Source organism: Herpailurus yagouaroundi, unplaced genomic scaffold (genome assembly GCF_014898765.1).
Source record: "Herpailurus yagouaroundi ecotype Mexico unplaced genomic scaffold, PumYag 77, whole genome shotgun sequence".
Taxonomy (NCBI): Eukaryota; Metazoa; Chordata; class Mammalia; order Carnivora; family Felidae; genus Herpailurus; species Herpailurus yagouaroundi.
The window spans coordinates 65,760,970-65,781,153 of record NW_024412388.1 but is presented as its reverse complement, the minus strand read 5'-3'; the positions used below and the strand labels follow the sequence as shown (position 1 = coordinate 65,781,153).

At 40.4% G+C, this 20,184-nt stretch overlaps 1 protein-coding gene and 1 pseudogene across 6 annotated transcripts in view; one reads left to right on the top strand and one right to left on the bottom strand.

The window, feature by feature from the left end:
- The window catches only part of NEXN (nexilin F-actin binding protein), a 52,555-nt gene extending 32,730 nt beyond the window's left edge, over nt 1-19,825 (bottom strand). For all 6 annotated transcript variants that reach the window (XM_040470724.1, XM_040470723.1, XM_040470728.1 and 3 more), the window contains exon 1: nt 19,733-19,825. The gene's annotated coding sequence lies outside the window, so the exon portion shown is untranslated. The remainder of the gene's footprint in view (nt 1-19,732) is intronic.
- LOC121027957 (uncharacterized) lies at nt 13,666-13,831 on the top strand (annotated as a pseudogene).
- Nucleotides 19,826-20,184: the final 359 nt, after the last annotated feature.

The following is a 20,184-nucleotide window of genomic DNA, read 5'->3' as shown; positions in this document are numbered from 1 at the left end:
TATTACATTCCAATTACTAACTCAGTTGTCTTTCTGTGCTAAAGTTAAAGGTATGAATTTGACTATGTTAGGTTCATTGACTTCACAAGAAAGAACTCTGTTCCACAGTCATTGATTGTAATGTCTTATTAAAACCAATTATCTCGGGGCACCTGGGTGGCTCAGTCGGTTAAGTGTCCGACTTTGGCTCAGGTCATGATTTCACAGTCTGTGAGTTCGAGCCCCACGTTGGGCTCTGTGCTGACAGTTCAGAACCTGGTGCCTGCTTTGGATTCTGTGTCTCCCTCTCTGTCTGCTCCTCCCCTGCTCATGCTGTCTCCCTGTCTCTAAGAATAAATAAACCTAAAAAAAATACTAAAAAGAAAACAACTATTTCACTAACACATCCTTTGATCTCATATGAATGATAATAATCCAAGCTAACATTTATGGAGCCTTTATTGTGTGCCAGGTAATGTGCCAAGTGTTTAACAAGCATTATTTCATTTAATCCCCTCAATAGCCCTTTACGGTAAAGATTATTATCAAGCTCTCTCTCAAAATTTCCAAGCCCAGTAATTTTAAATTCCTAAAATATTAAGATGAGAATAATGTATTTTGAGTTTACAGATGTGAAGTCTGTAAATTGTTACAGATGGAAAAACAGAGACCTAGGGGCATGTGGGTGGCTCAGTGGGTTAAGCATCCGACTTCAGCTCAGGTCATGATCTTCTGGTTCCCACGGGTTTGAACCCCATGTCAGGCTCTGTGTTGACAGCTTGGAGCCTGGAGCCTGCTTCGGATTCTGTGTCTCTCCCTCTTTCTGCCCCTCCCCCACTCATGCTCTTTCTCCCTCTCTTTCAAGAATAAACATTAAAAAATTTTTTTAAGAAAAACAAAGACTTAGAAAGTTAAGTAACCAAGGGGGCTCCTGGGTGGCTCAGTTGGTTAAGCCTACGAGTTGGGCTTGGGGCATGATCTCACAGTTCATGAGTTTGGGCTCTGCGTCCCACTCCCACACTGGGCTCTCTGCTGTCAGCACAAAACCTGCTTTAGATCCTGTTCCACCCTCTCCTTGCCCCTCCCCCACTTCGCGCACATACATGCACACTCTCAAAAATAAACATTAAACAAAAAAAAAAGTTAAGTAACCTGTTTAAGACCACACAACTAATGAGTGGTGTTGGACACAGGATAAAAGCAGGCAGTTCGACTACGGGGTCTGCATTCTTACTGTATTATACTGATGCCAAAAAAACAGTGCAACTGGCATGTGTGGTGGGGCAAGGGGAATACCAACCAGCTTATAATGCCTAACCGACTAGTGTAATCAAAAGATCCTTTAATCGAATTATTTGAGAACCATAATTCTGAGCAGCAGAAATATATTGGAAGCTCAAAAGACATGACTGAAAGTATTCTCTACATTTAGTGAAATTGTAGTTTTTAGCCGGCAACGGGCAGTAGAACAGGGTATTTTGTCCCACATGAGCACAGTTTTTATTTAAGGAAGTTTATTTCCTTCTAAACTAATATGGGGGCACCTGGGTGTCTCAGTCAGTTGAGCGTCCAACTTTGGCTCAGGTCATGATCTCACAGCTCATGAGTTTGAGCCCTGCGTCCGGCTCTGTGCTGACAGCTCAGAGCCTGGAGCCTGCTTTGGATTCTGCATTTCCCTCTCTCTCTGCCCCTCCCCCACTCATGCTCTGTCTCAGAAATAAACATTAAAAAAAAAGTTTTAAAAAATAAACTAATATGTGCTAGCAATTATTCTCTTAGAATTACTTGGCATTAAGGAGAACACAGAGTTAGGTTATTAAATGATTCTCAAATACTGAATGAAATGCAGTTATCTCAGCTGGCTGTGTTTTAGAATTCATTTAGTGAATTCATTCACATGTGATAAAGTCAGGTGCTGTTTTCTCTGATTTTTTTTTTTTAATTTTTTTTAACGTTTATTTATTTTTGAGACAGAGACAGAGCATGAACGGGGGAGGGGCAGAGAGAGAGGGAGACACAGAATCGGAAACAGGCTCCAGGCTCTGAGCCATCAGCCCAGAGCCTGACACGGGGCTCGAACTCACAGACTGTAAGATGGTGACCTGAGCTGAAGTTGGACGCGCAACCGACTGAGCCACCCAGGCGCCCCTGTTTTCTCTGATTTTCAAAGTGCCCAAGTCAGCAACATGCAGGTAGCACTTCTATTGTTGTAATTAATGACAGTGAAGAATCAAGTAACAGTATTCACATGTATGGCATTGTCTTAAGGAACACACTGACCTATCCCAAAATTTTGCTCAACTGTCAGGAGTATAGAAGGCTTCTGAATTTATCTAACAGAACATTATCTAACAGTACTCCTAGAATAAGCCAAATTTCCTCTTAATTGTATAATGACAGTGAGAATTCTGGTTTTATGAAGGCTTTTTAAAGTATATATGTTCCAACAAAGTCATGACATGGACACTGAAATGTTCAAAAATTATTTGAATATCACACATTTTAGTGAATCTCAACACTGAACCATAAATCCATCAAGGACGTTCCTGTGGAAGGGAGTCAACAGTACTGACATTTAAGTCAAGGAATGGATCATCATGCTCTCTAAATTGCAGCTGAAAGTTTTCAGTTTCCTTAAATCCTCTCCTTCCTGTCTCCTACCACCCCCTCTGCACCCTCACTCCACAATACCCTAACTACTCATGCCCTTCCTTCAAGGGCATAATGACCTACGACTCTGTCCAAACTGCCTCCCTCTCATATATCAGCCAACTAGAGACCACGTCTTAGACTAAATTATAGCTGCTTAATATGCAAATAATCTTAATTATGTGGTGCAATGTGTATTATGATATAAAAATTCCAGACCATTAATATACAGAAATCTGTTGCATTTCTATACACTAATAATGAAGTAGCAGAAAAATTAAGAAAACAATCCCATTTAAAATTGCACCAAAGAGAATAAAATACCTAGGAATAAATTTAACCCAGAGGTTAATTTTTCAGTATGGTGAAAACTCTGAAAACTGTAAGACATTGATGAAAGAAATAGAGGACAACACAAACAAATGGAAAGATGTATCATGCTCATGCATTGGAAGAATATCATTATAACATCCAAAACATACCCAAAGCAATCTACAGATTTAATGCAGTCTCTCTCAAGACACCAAGCAGGAGTACTTGGGTGGCTCATTTGATTAAGTGTCTGACTTCAGTTGGGTTATGATCTCCTAGTTCTTGGGTTCAAGCCCTGCGTTGGGCTGTCTACTGTCAGCCAAGAGCCCGCTTAGGATTCTCTCTCCCTGCCTCTCTGTCCCTCCCCTGCTCACGTTCTCTCAGAAATAAATATTTTTTAAAAAGTCGGGGCGCCTGGGTGGCGCAGTCGGTTAAGCGTCCAACTTCAGCCGGGTCACGATCTCGCGGTCCGTGAGTTTGAGCCCAGTGTCGGGCTCTGGGCTGATGGCTCAGAGTCTGGAGCCTGTTTCTGATTCTGTGTCTCCCTCTCTCTCTGCCCCTCGCCCGTTCATGCTCTGTCTCTCTCTGTCCCAAAAATAAATAAACGTTGAAAAAAAAATTAATAAAGAGATACCCAATAGTATTTTTCACAGAACTAGAAAAAATAGTTCTAAAATTTGTATGGAACCACAAAAGACCTCAAATAGCCAAAGCAATCTTGAAAAAGAGGAACAAAGATGGAGGTATCACAATCCCAGATTTCAAGATATACTGATATACTACAAAGCTGTGGTAATCAAAATAGCATGGTACCAGCACAAAAAGAGACATGTGAATCAACAGGAGAGCCCAGAAATAAAGCCACACTTACATGGTCAATTAATTTACAACAAAGGAGGCAAGATTATACAATGGGGAAAAGACAGTCTTTTCAATAAATGGTGTTGGGACTGACAGCTACATGCGAAAGAATAAAACTGGACTTTCTTACACCACACACAAAAATAAACTCAAAATGGATTGAAGAACTAAATGTGAGACCTGAAACCATAAAACTCCTGGAAGAAAACACAAGCAGTAATCTCTTGGACATCTCCCTTAACAACATATTTATGGATATGCCTCCTCAGGCAAGGGAAACCAAAGCAAAAATAAACTATTGGGACAACACCAAAATAACAAAGGAAACACAGCAAAGGAAACCATCAACAAAACAGAAAGGCAACCTGCTGAATGGGAGAAGATATTTACAAATGAGATATCTGATAAGAGGTTAATGTCCAAAATATACAAAGAACAGGAGAGCCTGGTTGGCTCAGTTGGTTAAGCATCCGACTTCCGCTCAGGTCATGATCTCACAGTTCCTGAGTTCGAGCCCCACATCGGGCTCTGGGCTGACAGCTCAGAGCCTGGAGCCTGCTTCGGATTCTGTATCTCCCTCTCTCTCTGCCCCTCCCCCAGTCATGCTCTGTCTCTCTCTGCCTCTCAAAAATAAAGAAAAATAAAAAAAATTCAAAATATATAAAGAATTTCTACAACTCAACACCAAACAAAACAAAAACAATCCAATTGAAAGATGGGCAGAAGACCCAAATAGACTTTTTTTTCAAAGAAGATGTACAGAGGGTCAACAGACATATGAAAAGATGTTCAACATCACTAATCATCAGGGAAATACAAATCAAAACCACAGTGAGATATACCCTCACACCAGTCAGAATGACTAAGTATCAAAAGGACAAAAAAAACCCCAAGTGTTGACAGGGAAGTAGAGAAAACAGAACCCTAATACACTGTTGGTGGAATTGGAAATTGGTGCAGCCACTGTGGAAAAATGTTATGGAGGTTCCTCAGAGAAGTTAAAAACAGAATTGCCATATGAACTAGTAACTCCACTACTGGGTATTTAATCCAAAGAAAACAAAAACACTAATTCAAAATGACATACGCACCCCTATGTTTATTGCAGCATTATTTACAATAGCCAAGATATGGAAGCAGCCTAAGTATTCATCAATGGATGAATGGATAAAGATGTGAAGATACACACACACACACACACACACACACACACACACACACACAATATATTGCTCAAACATAAAGAATGACATCTTGCCATCTGCAACAACATGGATGAGTTTGCGGGATATTATGCTAAGTGAAATAAGTCAGAGAAAGACAAATAGCTTATGATTTCATTTATATGTAGAACCTAAAAAACAAACGAGTAAGGACACAAATCCAATAAACTCTTTTATTTTTTTTTTAATGTTTATTTATTTTTGAGAGAGACAGAGACAGAATGCGAGTGGGTTAGGGGCAGAGAGAGAGGAAGACACAGAATCCGAAGCAGGCTCCAGGCTCTGAGCTGTCAGCACAGAGCCCAACGCGGGGCTCGAACTCAGGAACTGTGAGGTCATGACCTGAGCCGAAGTCGGATGCTCAACCGAGACACCCAGGCACCCCTCCAATAAACTCTTAAAAGGAGAGAACCAGTGGTTGCCAGAGGGAAGGCGGATGGAAGGATGGGCCAAATACATAAAGGGAATTAAGAAGTACAAACTCCCAGTTATAAAATAACTAAGTCACAGAGACGAAAAGCAATGCATAGGGACTATAATAAATAATACTGTATAACATTGTATGGTGACAGATGGTGACTACACTTATCATGGCAAGCACTGAGTAATGAATAGAATTGTTGAATCAGTATGTTGTATACCTGAAACTAAAATAACACTGTATGTTATTTACACTTCAGTTTTTAAAGTTACATATACAAATTCAATCTTGTCATAATTTTTCATAAACACTCTCTCATACAAAAATTTGCAAACCTGTGTATTTTTACATTTAATAAAAGGGTAATACAAATATATTTTGAAGTCTTCAAAATATTCTACTAGAGCTTTTGTTGTTTAAGGATTTTGTAGCAAAATATTCAGGATTATAAGTATATTCTGATGACAACTTCTCAGTTAATTGTTGATTTTCTAAGCACATTAAGAAGACTGTGATGATGGAGGAAGACTGGAGTTAGAACCAGAAAACTTCTACTAAGGTTTCTGTTTGGGTTGTTTATTAGATGTATGGTCTTGGGCAAACCAGTTTACTTCTCTCAATTTCAGTTTATATAAAACTATATATATAATATGTATATATTATATATAAATTATATAATTATGTTATATTTATAAGTTTTTATATATTTATGTAAGTTATAATTATAGATGTTATATATAACATAAGTTATATATTATTCTATAAAATTATTAATTATATAATTATTATATATTATAAAATTAATATTATATACAGTTGTATATAAACTGAAGTTGATATATATAATATATATAAAATAGGAATAATGCTTTTCTCATTTTCTCATTATATTTCTCATTATATTGCCCATAAAATGTACAGTTCTCTCCTTCAGAATGTCACTACTACACCTGACATTCTCAGCCACTCCTTCATTCTGAAATCCTTTTCACTCAGCTCCATGACACCATTCTCTCCCTGTTCTTTCGTGTCTCTAACCATTCCTTCTGTCTCCTCTGAGGACTTCTCTGCCTCTCTCCACCTCTTCGGTGTTGTTTGCCCATGTTTCAGTCTTTGCCCTTTACTTCTTACTCTAAACTTTTCCTTCAGTGATACACTTTGGCCCTTTAAATTGCCTCGTTAGCTTCATCTCTGTCACACCTTCCTCCCACCCTATCACTCACACTGAAATATTGACACACCTCAAGCCTTTGCACAGCTACCTCCCTTGGCTTAATGTTCTGCCCATTCCCTTACCTCTTAGCTAACTCCTACTCATCCTTTAGTACTTAGTCACTTTTCGCCAGGAAGTTTTCCTCGACTCCATAAAACTGGATTACGTGCTTCTGTGTGTGTTTCCATATCACCTCCATACTTACATTGACTGTATCATTACCCACAATGTATGGTAATGAACTGTCTTGAATACCTCTTCTACTAGAATGTGAGCTCTTTGACAGTAGAGACTGTAATTTACGCACTACTGTATCCATAGCCCATGGCATTTGCCCAGCATAGACCTACATAATAATTGTTTGCTGATAGGTAAATCCTGCCAACTCCAAGGTGAAGCACTTTATAAACAGTTAAAGATTACTGTTCTCATCACTATCATTATGATTTTCATTATACAATAATGGAATACAATATAAATAGAATACACTATTTATTACACAAATACTTATTAAGCATCTGCTACGTGCCAGGCACTCTACTAAGTATTGAGAAATACAACATTGAATAGACAGACGTTCTCCCAATTTTCATGCTGTTAATAGTCTCTTGGCCAAAACTTTCAACAAAAGCCTTGGAACAGGATTTTTAATGGTCCAGTCTGCTTTACTATCTACAAACACAGGTGGGGTTCAAACATCAATCATCTGATACAGAATTGAAAGGAAGCATACACCATACCCCAACCTTCCAGTCAGATGCCTAAGATAATGACTTCTCTTCTCAGACTACTTTTTGCACTTCTCTTAATTCCACCCAGACTTCGACCTGCACATCTGATAGACTTTATGCTCCTTTCCCAGATTACCGTGGATTGGTTCCTTTCCAGTGCCTACCTCAATGCCTATAAATAAGAAATTATACTGTAAAATAAACTCCAAAAGGCATCATGGAAAGATTTTCAATATACATGTAGTAATCATCAAAACTGAGAAGTCTAAAACATCCCATCCCTTTGACCCAACTTTTATTTTCTTAATGAACTATCTGTACTTATTTTAAAATCTGCTCTTGGACATTTACAGAAGATTTTCAAATTAATCTTTTGGGAACATACTGTCATATTCCAAATATCCACTCAATCTTAGACTCATTGATTATTGCCTCCCACTTTCATGCTTTTTATATGCTATTAGTCAACATTTCCCCTACTAGCCTATAAACTTGTGTGGAATTTGGGGTGTCTCAGTTAGTTGAGCATTTGACTTCAGCTCCAGTCATGATCTCACTATTCATGAGTTCAAGCCCTGCATCGGGTTCTGTGCTGACAGCGCAAAGCCCACTTCACATCCTCTGTCTCCTACCCCGTCTGCCCCTCCCCCTCTCGTGTGCATACACGCTCTCCCTCTTTCAAAAACAAAAAATATTTTTAAAAAACTCATGTGGAATTTGCAGTTTTATTTAGAGCAGAGACCCCAGGCCCTCCTTTAACTACATATAATTACGTAGCTAAAAGTATTCATATATTTAGTATTCACATGTATCACTGTCATTTTAATAAGCCTACAAAATGAGGGGTGCCTGGGTGGTTCCATCAATTGGGCATTCAACTCTTTAACTCAGGTCATGATCTCAGTTGGTGGGTTTGAGCCCCCTGTCGGGCTCTGTGCTGGTGACACAGGGCCTGCTTGGGATTCTCTCTCTCTCTGCCCCTCACCTACTCTCTCTCTTTCAAAATGGATAAATTAAAAAAACCTACAAAATTCAAAGTACTCACTTTAACAGTTTTCCCTTCCTCAGAAACCTGATAAACATTTTTGAATTATCAAATTTTTTCAAGAGGTACTAGAATTCAAGTGTGGTGAGTACATAAAGTTACCTCAGTTTCTACAGGGAAGCTCTTTTAATGTGGTTTCTTTAAAGTTCTTAACTGATACATTTTATCAGAATAATGATTTTAAGTATACATTATTAGTAAAATGAGGTTTAAAATGTTCTGTAGTAGCTTCTAGCCATGATTCCTTTGATTTATAATAGGATAACAGTTTGCCATTCTTTGTGTTTTCATCAGGCTCACCAGGCTGCCTCCTCAACTACTGCATCCCCTGCCCCTCTGTGCTCCTTAACTCTGGTCCGTCACTCCAGCTCTGAGAACATTACCTGCATAGTGCATCACAGATCAGAATTAAAATTCTCATCTGGGTCTGTAGGTCTTCTGCAGGCTTCCTCAGACCTGGTTTCCCTTATCTTTTCCCATTCCTTCAACCTTCCACCTAACAAATTTAGTCAATAGCCTATTTCCACCTCCAAGATAAAATTTCTATACCCAACGCGGGGCTCGAACTCACAACCCTGAGATCAAGAGTCACACGCTCCTCCTGACTGAGCCAGTCAGGTGCCAGGCACCCCCTTCCAAGATGATTTTTTTTTTTTTTTTGAGAGGAAGAGAGCAGGGGAGAGGGGCAGAGGGAGAGAGAGAATTCCAAGCAGGCTCCACATTCAGCGTGGAGCCCGACACAGGGTTCAATCCCACAACCCCAGGATCATGACCCAAGCAGAAATCAAGAGTCTGACACTCAACTGACTGAGCCACCCAGGCGTTCCCTTCCAAGACAATTCTTAAGCCACATTTTTTTTTTTTAACCAATGAAGTATTTTCCCAAACTAATCATAATAGAAATGGTGATTTTCTCCGCTAAGCCCTAACTAAGCATGAATGTTTGCTCTCCTTCAGTCTCTTGACACCTCTAAATGTGCTTAGGTTTCTAGGTGTATCTGGCATTTAAACTTTTAAATTTTTTATATTGTTAAACACCCCCCCACACACAAACACATCTAAGAAATATCAGTCTAATCTACTTTAACTTTTTATTATAAAACATTGCAGACATCTGCAAAATTAGACTAATATAATGCACTCTCACATAACCATCAAAAAGCTTCAAAAATCACCTGCTTTTTCCATTGTCCTCAGCAATACAAAATCTGTTTATTTGTTATACCAATGCAGCATGACACATAAGTGATGACACTTTTCTGATGTTTTAAACCCTACTTCAGCTGAAATCACTACATCCTAGGCACCACAGAGTACATCCTCCTGTTCCCTCAGAATTAGGCCCAGAATAACACTTGCCTTTTATTCTCTCTCGGGAAGACTTTAAAGTAACTACTTAAAGAAAATCAGTGCATTCTCAGTTGATTAAATCATTAATAAAATTAAGTTACATATACAAATAAAATGTAAGGATTTTTTTAAAGCTACAATACATCGCAGGAAAGACTTGGAGTCTCTACACTGAATGAAGGAGAAGAGCCAAAACTAACAACTGAATCCCTATTATGGGGCCACACAGTAGGTGGTTTACACATGTTATTTCCTAGATTTAGAGGTTATGAGTGTGATAGAATTACAAATAAATGGGAAAAGATGGAATTAGCTGAAATGAATATTCATTCGCTCAAGAAAGTTATTGAACATCTTTCTGGGGTGCCTGCGTGGCTCAGTCGGTTAAGCTTCTGGCCCCGGCTCAGGTCATGATCTCATGGTTTAGGAGTTCGAGCCCTGTGCCGGGCTCTGTGCTCACAGCTTGGACCCTGGAGCCTGCTTCGGATTCTGTGTCTCCCCCTCTCTCTGCCCCTCCTATGCTCATGCTCTGTCTCTTTCTCAATAATAAATAAACATTAAAATATTTTGTTGAAAAAGTTATTGAACATCTTTCTGCAATGTGCTAGATGCAGTGTAAGGCACTACATATACAAAGATGAATAAAATCTATCTTTTTATGGAGCTCACAGTGTAGATGGGATGAAAGCTAATTACCGATATAACAAGGCTAACAATTTTAGTTAGAAAATGATTCATTTAAATAACATCTCAAAGTGTGGGAACGCATATAAAAATAAGTTTTCTGATGTTAAAGAAAAATGCCTCCAGTAGAAGAAAGGCTGTAAATTAGAGGAGTGGTTTTAGAACTTTTTGAGTTTAGGACTAATGTCTGGATCTATTATTGAGAAGCCTTAGAGAGCTTCTGTATGGATTTTATCTATAGATATTTAAAATATTGAAAATTAAAACCCTCTACTCTCATCCTTTGTTCAGTGTAGAGGCTCCAGGTCTTTCCTGCGATGTACTGTAGCTTAAAAAAAATCCTTATATTTGGGGCACCTGGGTGGCTCAGTCAGTTAAGAGGGTAAGCATCTGATGTCCACTCAGTTCACAATCTCGCGTTGAGGTCAGAGCCCCATATTGGGCTCTGTGCTGACAGCTCAGAGCCGGGAGCCTGCTTCAGATTCTGTGTCTCCCTCTCATTCTGCCCCTCTCTTGCTCATGCTCTGTCTCTCAAAAATAAACATTAAAAAAATCCTTACATTTTATTTATATATGTAACTTAATTTTATTAATAATGTCATCAAATAAGAACTTACAATTTTTTTGGACTGGTTACTTCAAAGTCTTCCCAAGAGAGTCCTTTCAAATAATAACAAACCCATTACATATCAACACACACATTTTATGACAGTAACTATTTTTCAGAATAAAAATAGTAAGAGTGGCATTGTTTTACATTTTTTGCACATCTCTAATTCTGGCTTAATAAAAGGTACATTCTCATACCTTCTTCTGCATTTGAACTATTGTGACATGTTGTTTTGATTGAAGTATTAAAGATATGGCCTCAAAAAATAAAAATAAAGATATGGCCTCATACAGATGCATAATTGAAAAAGGAAGAACTTTATGGGCCCCTAAAGGGTGTTGGATATTCCCAGGAATTCTAAAACCACATTCTGAGATTTGCTGAATTACAGGAAAGAATGTTCTATCAACTCACGTGAGTTCTTTCTACAAAGGGAGTAGTTGGACTGAGTACCCCCTCACTGTTTTAGAATGCTAAATGAAGTTGTGTTAATAACTTAATTCCTATACTCAGTAACCTGAATACCAATGGATTTTGGGAATCTCACAGTCTTTTCCTAATCTAATCTATTAAGTGACTTTTCTTCCTCTTGCTCAGGCAATGCAGTGTCTTTGGCCACCTTAAGGGGGCAGCAGCAACACAACAATTCAGCCTCGCTGCACTGTTGTGTTAAAGATCTCAGGCAAGCCAGATGAATTGTTATCAAGAATGAGTAGAGAGAAAACACTAAAGGACAAGGTTAAACATGCAGCTCATCAACAAGAGCTTGGTCATAATAAAGAAGGCTGGGATGATGAAGGGATTTAATGATGCCAGTCTAGCATATTAATCATTCATGTTAAATTAAGACAGCTAAGTATTCATCATAGGTTTCAGAGGGAGTATCACAATACTACCATAGCCTATAGCATATTATGATAGGATTTATCAAAAAGGTTGCATTTTTCTCCGAATTTGACATATATGGTCTGTATTAACGATACAGTATTTTTGTGAGAAGGAGAACGTACTTTGTACTAGACATTATGCCTGGCAATGGGATACTAGACACTATGCCTGGCAAAGGCTGTATGAAACAGCCTTTGAAATCAAATAGCTTTGTTGGAAGAAATAGATGGGACCGCAACTAGTTAATGCACAACATATTAAGTGCTATAATAGCAGTATATACACAGGACTGTAGAAACATGGAAAAGTTGTGGAAAAGACAATGGTGGGATAAAGGAGGGGCTTGGGACTAAGGAACATTACACAGAGATAGTGACATTTGATTTAGACCTTGAAAGAGAAATAGGAGAAGATAAATAAATAGGATTTCACACATTCAGACAAAAGAAGCAACAAGAACAAAAACACCAATTGCCTGATGACCTGTTGCAAATTTGGGGAACTATAAGTTACCCAGCAAATATATGGTGAAACTAGAAAAACAGGCAGGGCGCAGACTGGGAACATTCCTAAATGTCATATTAAGAAAGTTTAGACTTGATCCTATAGGCAATGAGGATCTAGAAAGGGATTGTTTTAAAGCAATAATGTGAATTGGATACATAGTCTAGAAAGAAAAAGCACTCTGACAGCCATGCAGAAAATTGAGGTACACGGAAGAGGACAAATACAGTGGTCCCGGCAAGAGAACACCTGAATTAAGACAGTGGCATTACAAATCAAAAACTGGAAGAGACATTTTAGCAGTGGAACTGACAGGACATAGTGACCCATTCATGCCCTTATTTAATACGTGTTCATTAAGCTCCTACTATATGCCAGGCACTGTCCTAGGCTGTGAGAGATGAAAGTGAACCAAAAGACAAAGTCCCTGCTTCCAGGGAACTTACCTTGTAGTGGGGCCACTACTGCAAGAGCTTTGACCACTTAGATTTGGAGAGGGAGAGGAGAGGCAAGGAATACTGTGAAGAATTAGCTCGAAGTTTCTAGTTTGAGCAAATGAGTAGACAGAGTTACCATTAATTGAGATTAAATCTGAAAATACATTTAAGGAGTCAGAAAATGAGCTCAGTTTTAAATAGGTTTTACTACCTGTCAGAATGACATGGATTTTAATCCTGGGTGGCTCAGTGGGTTAAGCATCTGAATCTGGATTTTGGCTCAGGCCATGATCTCATAGTGAGTGTGATCGAGCCCCTTGTTGATAGCATGGACGGAGCCTGCTTGGGATATTCATTCTCTCTTTCTCTCTTTCTCTCTCTCTCTCTCCCCCCTCCCCCCTGCACTCACTCCTGTGTGCATGCTCTCTCAAAATAAAAAAATAAGTATTAAAAAAAAAAAGAATCAGGATTTTTAGAGCTCATTATACAAAGACTTTATTTTTTTTTTTTTTTTTTTTTTTTTTAATTTTTTTTTTCAACGTTTATTTATTTTTGGGACAGAGAGAGACAGAGCATGAACGGGGGAGGGGCAGAGAGAGAGGGAGACCCAGAATCGGAAACAGACTCCAGGCTCTGAGCCATCAGCCCAGAGCCCAACGCGGGGCTCGAACTCACGGACCGCGAGATCGTGACCTGGCTGAAGTCGGACGCTTAACCGACTGCGCCACCCAGGCGCCCCTACAAAGACTTTAAAGATCAGCTTTGTGCAGTGTCAGGATCGTAGCCAATGAGGGTTATCCGAAGCACAATTATTGCTAATTGAAAGACCGTTTAGTCCAATCCCTTCACTTATCATACAGAAAAAGAGGCACAGAGACTCAGTGACTTATCTGAGGTTGCAAATGTTCAGCTGCAGGTTTCTTGACTGTTACTCCATTACTTATTTTATCATTCTCCATTTTTATCTAATTTTAAAGTATGTGAAATATATGTGTATATATATAAATATATACACATATATGTATTTATATACATAATATGCTGGATGGGTAATACTAATATTGGTATCAACAGGTACAGCAATTAGTGAGACAGGCTTTAAGACACTTTTGAAAATGACTTAATAGCCTGATAAAGTGTGTTTCAAGAATAGAGTATAATTTGGAGCTGTTATAAAATAATTTCCAGGTTGAGTATTAAGGTATGAAGCTCAAGCTGTGAGACAATATGTAAATCTCATAGTAGAATATAATATTAAGTACATCAGATCTAAAAATATTCATGCTAATGTTTCTATTCTAGAATTTCATTGGATCTATGCTTGACCTCTATGTTTTCTAAATTAATTTTCCTTGACTTTTTTAGATATTCAATTAAAATATTTCAACATAGCAAATAATGCAGGAATCAAGAAAATACTTTTTTTAAAGTTTATTCATTTATTTTCAGAGAGAGAGAGAGAGAGAGAGAGAGAGAGAGAGAGAGAGAGAGAGGGAGCGCACAAGCAGGGGAGGGGCAGGGAGAGAGGAAGAGAGAGAGAATCCCAAGCAGGCTCTGCTCTGTCAGTGCGGAGGCTGACCCAGGGCTCAAACCCATGAACCACAAGATCATGACCTGAGCCAAAACCAAGAGTCAGATGCTCAACCAACTGAGCCACCCAGGTACTCCTTAAGAAAAGAATTTTAAATTTTAGCTATCATTTATAATAATGGTTACATTGTGTTAATGTGTTATCTCCTTTCTCAAGGAACAGAATTGTCACGACTGACAGCTTTAAATCTGCATTTCATTAAACTCAAGTAAATTATTTGTCTCAAATTTTAAGAAGGTTTTAGAACACTTAACTATATACTACAATTAATGTTAAAATCTATCCCTTTACAGTCTTTAGAACAAACAACATTGTTTCGAGCTTCATAAAATGTGAGCCTAAATTTTATCATTTTTCACTTCACCAGAAATATATACTTAAATACAATAGAACTTGGGGCACCTGGGTGGCTCAGTCAGTTAAGCATCTGACTTAGGCTCAGGTCATGATCTCATGGTTCATGAGTTTGAGCCCCTCATCGGGACCATAGAGCCCGCTTCGGATCCTCTGTCTCCCTCTCTCTCTGTTCCACTCTCGCTTGTGCGCCCTCACGCGCTCTCTCTCTCTCTCTCTCTCTCTCTCTCAAATAAAAAACATTTACAAAATACAACTTTATTACATTTCTTTAGTAAAGACGATAACTTTACACTTTAAAAATACTATAAAACCTGTGATAAGCCTTGTCACAATTCAAAAATGTTAAATTAGATCCTATTTTATCTGTTAGAAATAGATTTTTTTTCTTCCTACCAATATAAACAATTCCTCACTAGTGACAAAGAATCTTATTTTCAACCTGCCTTGACATTCTTCTCTATTAATAAAGTATAATACTTTGCACTCATATGACTGTATTTGATAGTTTTCAGAGGGCAATCACTGTGCTAGGAGTACCCTTAAAAGCAAGAATGCTGCTCTATTCTTTTTTTTTTTTTAATGTTTATTTATTTTTGACAGACAGAGCATGAGCAGGGGAGGGGCAGAGAGAGAGGCAGACACAGAATCTGAAGCAGGTTCCAGGCTCTGAGCTGTCAGCACAGATCCCAACACAGGGCTTAAACTCACAAACGTGAGATCGTGACCTGAGCCAAAGTCAGATATTCAACCGACTGAGCCACCCTGGTGCCCCTGCTCTACTCTATTCTTTATCCTTAGCATCTCATACAACTAGGACACACAGTACAAACTCAACTCATATTTGGAGGAGTGAATGAATGACAAAGAGAACAGGAAAATTGTCTAATCCAAAGTCAACCCAAATAAAACTTATGATTAACATCTCCCAAAAGAAGGCTGCTGGTAAGAATGCATGCATGAATGAATAGAAAACGAAATAAAATGGACTGTATTTACATTAAACTAGGTCTCTTGAAAAACCAGAAGTTGGCTTCCAAAGCACATGGATGTGGTAATCTCTGGAGGAGAATGGGCTTCCTTACCTTCTCTGCAAGTGGAAATGGCCTTTCAAATGAAGGACACAGCTGGGAAGGGGCAGCCCCAGGCCCTGCCTACAAAGAAGGGGAGGATGGAAAGACAGAAGAGGAACAGTAATTAACTCCCCTTTATGGCCAATCTCTAGGGGTCAAAAAACTCTCCTAAACATTTCCAGGAGGGGAAGGGATTAAGATTATTTAAAAGTTCCCAGAAATACCTACCCTATGCTTTCTGAAATCCCACCACTTAAAATCTTTTTACTCATTTTAGCTATCAATACATTGCCCCTTCCAGCTCAAATTGATACTAGCAATTAGTGTCAGTGAATGTTAACCTGTTCTTCTCATTCCTATGATCACATTATTTAAGAGAAGGATTGCTAACCAAAATATATCTACACTTAAAGTCCGGATTCCTAATGCCAGGTCCAGACTTCCCATCATATCATAGCTTCAGACTTGCCCTCATACTTAGATCAGAAGACTCAAGCATACTCAAGCGTCTAGGGTCAGGCAATGTAAAAGTAGTGGAAGTCAATGTTACATAGTGTTAATTGACAGTTAATGTAAGTGAATGAGGACTGGTTGTAAAACAACAGGGAATGGAGGAGACAATGTCAAAAGCAGCCTGTGTACCCTGAGGGGGAAGCAACTACTTGTCCCAGGGTATTGTTGCGGCGCAGAAAGGACCCAGTTTTGCCAACATCCTCCAATTTTTCAAGAGGCTGGAAATCCAGGTTTTATTTTTTAAGCCTGTTTGTGGCTGTAAGTGGCTTCTGGCTGCCAATTTGTGGCCCCTGATCTAAATGAACAGGCAGCACTAAGAAAATGGAGAGACAAAGGGAGGCCTAGTTTGGCCTGAAAGGCGGAGGCCCAGTCAAAGGGGAGGAAAGGACAAGAAAGAGGCACAGAAAGGAAGGTGGAAGTCAAATTTCACCAACCTCAAAACGTGGCCCAGGGAGCTCCAATCTGTCTTCTAATCTGACAGCAAAAGGGAGGAGATGACAAGAAAAAAAAAAAAAAAAAAGGAGGGGCAGGGAGAAAAAAAAAACGCTACTGATAGAAAAAGGAAATACATCAAAATGCTAACAATACATGTGTCACATTTTGAAGGTCCCCTTTTCCATTGCTGATATTTTTTAACGTTACATTATTTTTGACAGAGAACGAGTGGGAGAGGGGCACAGACAGGGGGAGACAGAGAATCCAAAGCAGGCTCCGTGCTGTCAGAGCAAAGCCCGATGTGGGGCTCGAACCCACCAACGGTGAGATCATGACCTGAGCGGAAGTCGGAAGCTTAACATACTGAGCCACCCAGGTGCCCCTCCATTCTTGATAATTTTTAACCATAAATATGGTTATATTAAGTTTAGAACAAAAAACCCACAAATTTTACTAGAAGTTAAGTAAGTTGGATTTCAGGGTAAAAATCCACTCATCACAACGTGTAGAAAGTCTATGCTATGGTTAAGTCCAGCCAAACTATGCACTGAATATTTAAACAGAAAAAGAAAATAGAACAATTCCAAGTGTATATAAATAATATGTAATTTTCCAATTATAAAACCAGAAGAGAACATGAAAAAACCTACACAGGTGATATAGACCACAAATTGATTAAGTAAGAACAAAACTATGTGAAATTGTTAAGAATGCTGTAGGTCATTTTCCCTCTAAATTATAAAACAGCTACCAAGATATTTTGTGTGTATATGCCTTACATACTAAAATATACTGCGTCCTTTCTCCCATAAAAATGTCTAGACATCTGCTCACCTACTACATACTTTTCTACATTTACTTCATTGTTTTCCTTCTTAGAGGCACATGCTTTTATTTAAACAATACTTTTATTTGCCTTTTGGGTGTTTTGAAGATAACAGTAAGTTTTATCCTTTTTTCCTAAATGAAGAAGTATGTCATCTCAGGTCACTTGGGTTCGAAGCAATCTAAATCCCCAATTAATCTCTTCCAAATATACATACTCAGTTTTCATTCTGTTCACAAATGGAACCCTAACCTAAATACTTCAAGTGTAATTTCAGGGGAAAAATACTGTTCAAAAGCCTAGATAACGCATTCCTTTGTTGATGCTAAATATAGTCATCTCGAGATGACACACATTTTGACAATGATCAGTCTTACATATCAAATTTTCAAAAATAGCACAGATTCCATTGAAGGTGAACAAGAAAAATGGCTCTTCACTACATTCAGCTGAAAAGGGATTTTGAAGTGTGAATCTTCCATTAAAACCGAATTTTGCCAATTTGAGGGAAACCGGATTTTAAAAAAATTTGTCGTAGTTTTTGCTTAGGGCTCCTTAAGGGAGTTGTTGTAGATAAAACACACAATTTCCCACATTTTTCTTTAAATTATTCCAAAGTATAAAAGATCTTCAAAAAAAGAGGACTAACAGCTGTGAGGAAGAATCATAACTAGTTGTATTAAATAATCAAAGTTCATTTATACTAAACATATCTCAAAAAAACTGTCCCTCAGTTTGATTAATTATGCATTTTGCACCTTGGCACACCTCAAAACTCAGAAGAATTTCAAAGACTTAGCGTATTTTCAGTTTTCTTATGGCAGTAATCCAACCTGTAAAGGGGGGGGGGGCGGTGGGAATAATGTGGTTCACTTAATGACGTGTGACTAAGAGGGAATAAATACTCAGGTTTACTAATCGTACTACCCAACACATAGTTATGCTGTGACTCGCAGGCCAATGGGCCCGTTACACAAATTCATTAACAAAATTTAGCTGATGAATGATGCTCCCATGGCTTTGCTCATGGAACTATTTCTCATGGCTTACTTCATTTTTTCTACCTGCCTCTTTCCCAAGGACAGACATTTTGTCAGGACATACCCTTATGCTATTTTTACCTTGTTCTCGCTCGCTCTCCACCGCACCCTCCCCCCAGCTCTCTTTGTTTCGCGTTATGGTCCTCAAATAAATATAAAATGAAAGTCTCGAAGCCACTGCGATAATCATAACCTCTCAACTTCGTTATTTTCTTTACAAATGCCAGTAAATTCTTAGCACTGTAGAGCGTTTCACAGTTTACAAACAGTTGGAACGGCGTGGCGTTTTCAAAAAAGAGAGGACAAGGGAGGTCTACAGAGGTGACCACATTACGCACTCCACTCCAACTTCCCACTGTAGTTGCGCAACCCCAACATCCCACCTCGGACAAAATAGCCTCCAGAAAATACTTTGGAGGGAGGGGGTAGCTGATGGGCTGTTAAATCACATATTACTCCCCAACCTCCGCAGGGACGCACCAGAAAGGATTTCTCTTAAAAAAAAAAAAAGCAGGCATCGCTGGCGGCGACGGAGACCGCTCCGGGGGCACGTGGTGGGTGGGGGGGACGCCACTGAACTTGGAGCCTGCTTGGACCCCGAGGGGAGAGCGAGGGGACTGGCACCCACTGCGCTCGCGGAGGGCCGTTCCCTGCAGGAGTAGGGAAGGCACCCGAGCACCCGAGTTCCGTGCCGACAGGGCACGGGCGGAGCTGAAAGCAGGGGAGCGGGGCCGAGGAAACCGCCGCCAGAGCCCAAGGCCGGCTCGCGCCGCCAGAGGCGCAGACCCGGGCCGGCACCCCGCCGAGTCCGCAGGACGCGGCTCCCTCCGGCCGGGCCGGGCGCGCAGCCACAGCTGGCCGCAGCCCCGCGCGCTCAGGGGGCTGCGGCTCAGCCCGGCGGCGGGGCGCGTCTTCCCGCAGCCCCCGCCCCCGCGGGGGACCCGACACCTCCGTGTCCGCCGCCCCCGCCCCACGTTCCCCGACTGCTCTCACCCGCCCGGAGCCGACGAGCAGCGAGTGTCCTCCTCGCGCGCGGAGAGTCTGTGCGCGTCCTGCGCCTGGGTGCGGGCAGGGGTCTGGGCGCTCCGGCCGCTGCCGCCGCCGCCGCTCCGGCCGCTGGGAGCCCTCTGGCCGCCGCCGCCGCCGCCGCCGCCTCCAGCAGCAAGTTTCCATAAAAGTCCTGGTGCGCAGCCTGTTCCCGCATTCCAGGCGGGCCCAGCGCCGGCTGCAGCTGTTCCAGAACACCAGGCCAGTTCCCCCAACCCCCACCTCCGCCGTAGCGCCCGGAGGGGGGTGGAGTGTCGAGGAGGGAGACTGGAGAGGGGCGGCGGCTGCCAACCTTCCGCCAGAACCTGCCGGTCGCCCGAGTCTGGGTCGCCGAGCCTCTCACCGGGGTTCTGGCCTCCACCTCCCGGCAGGGACCGGACACGGGAGGCGGCCTCCCC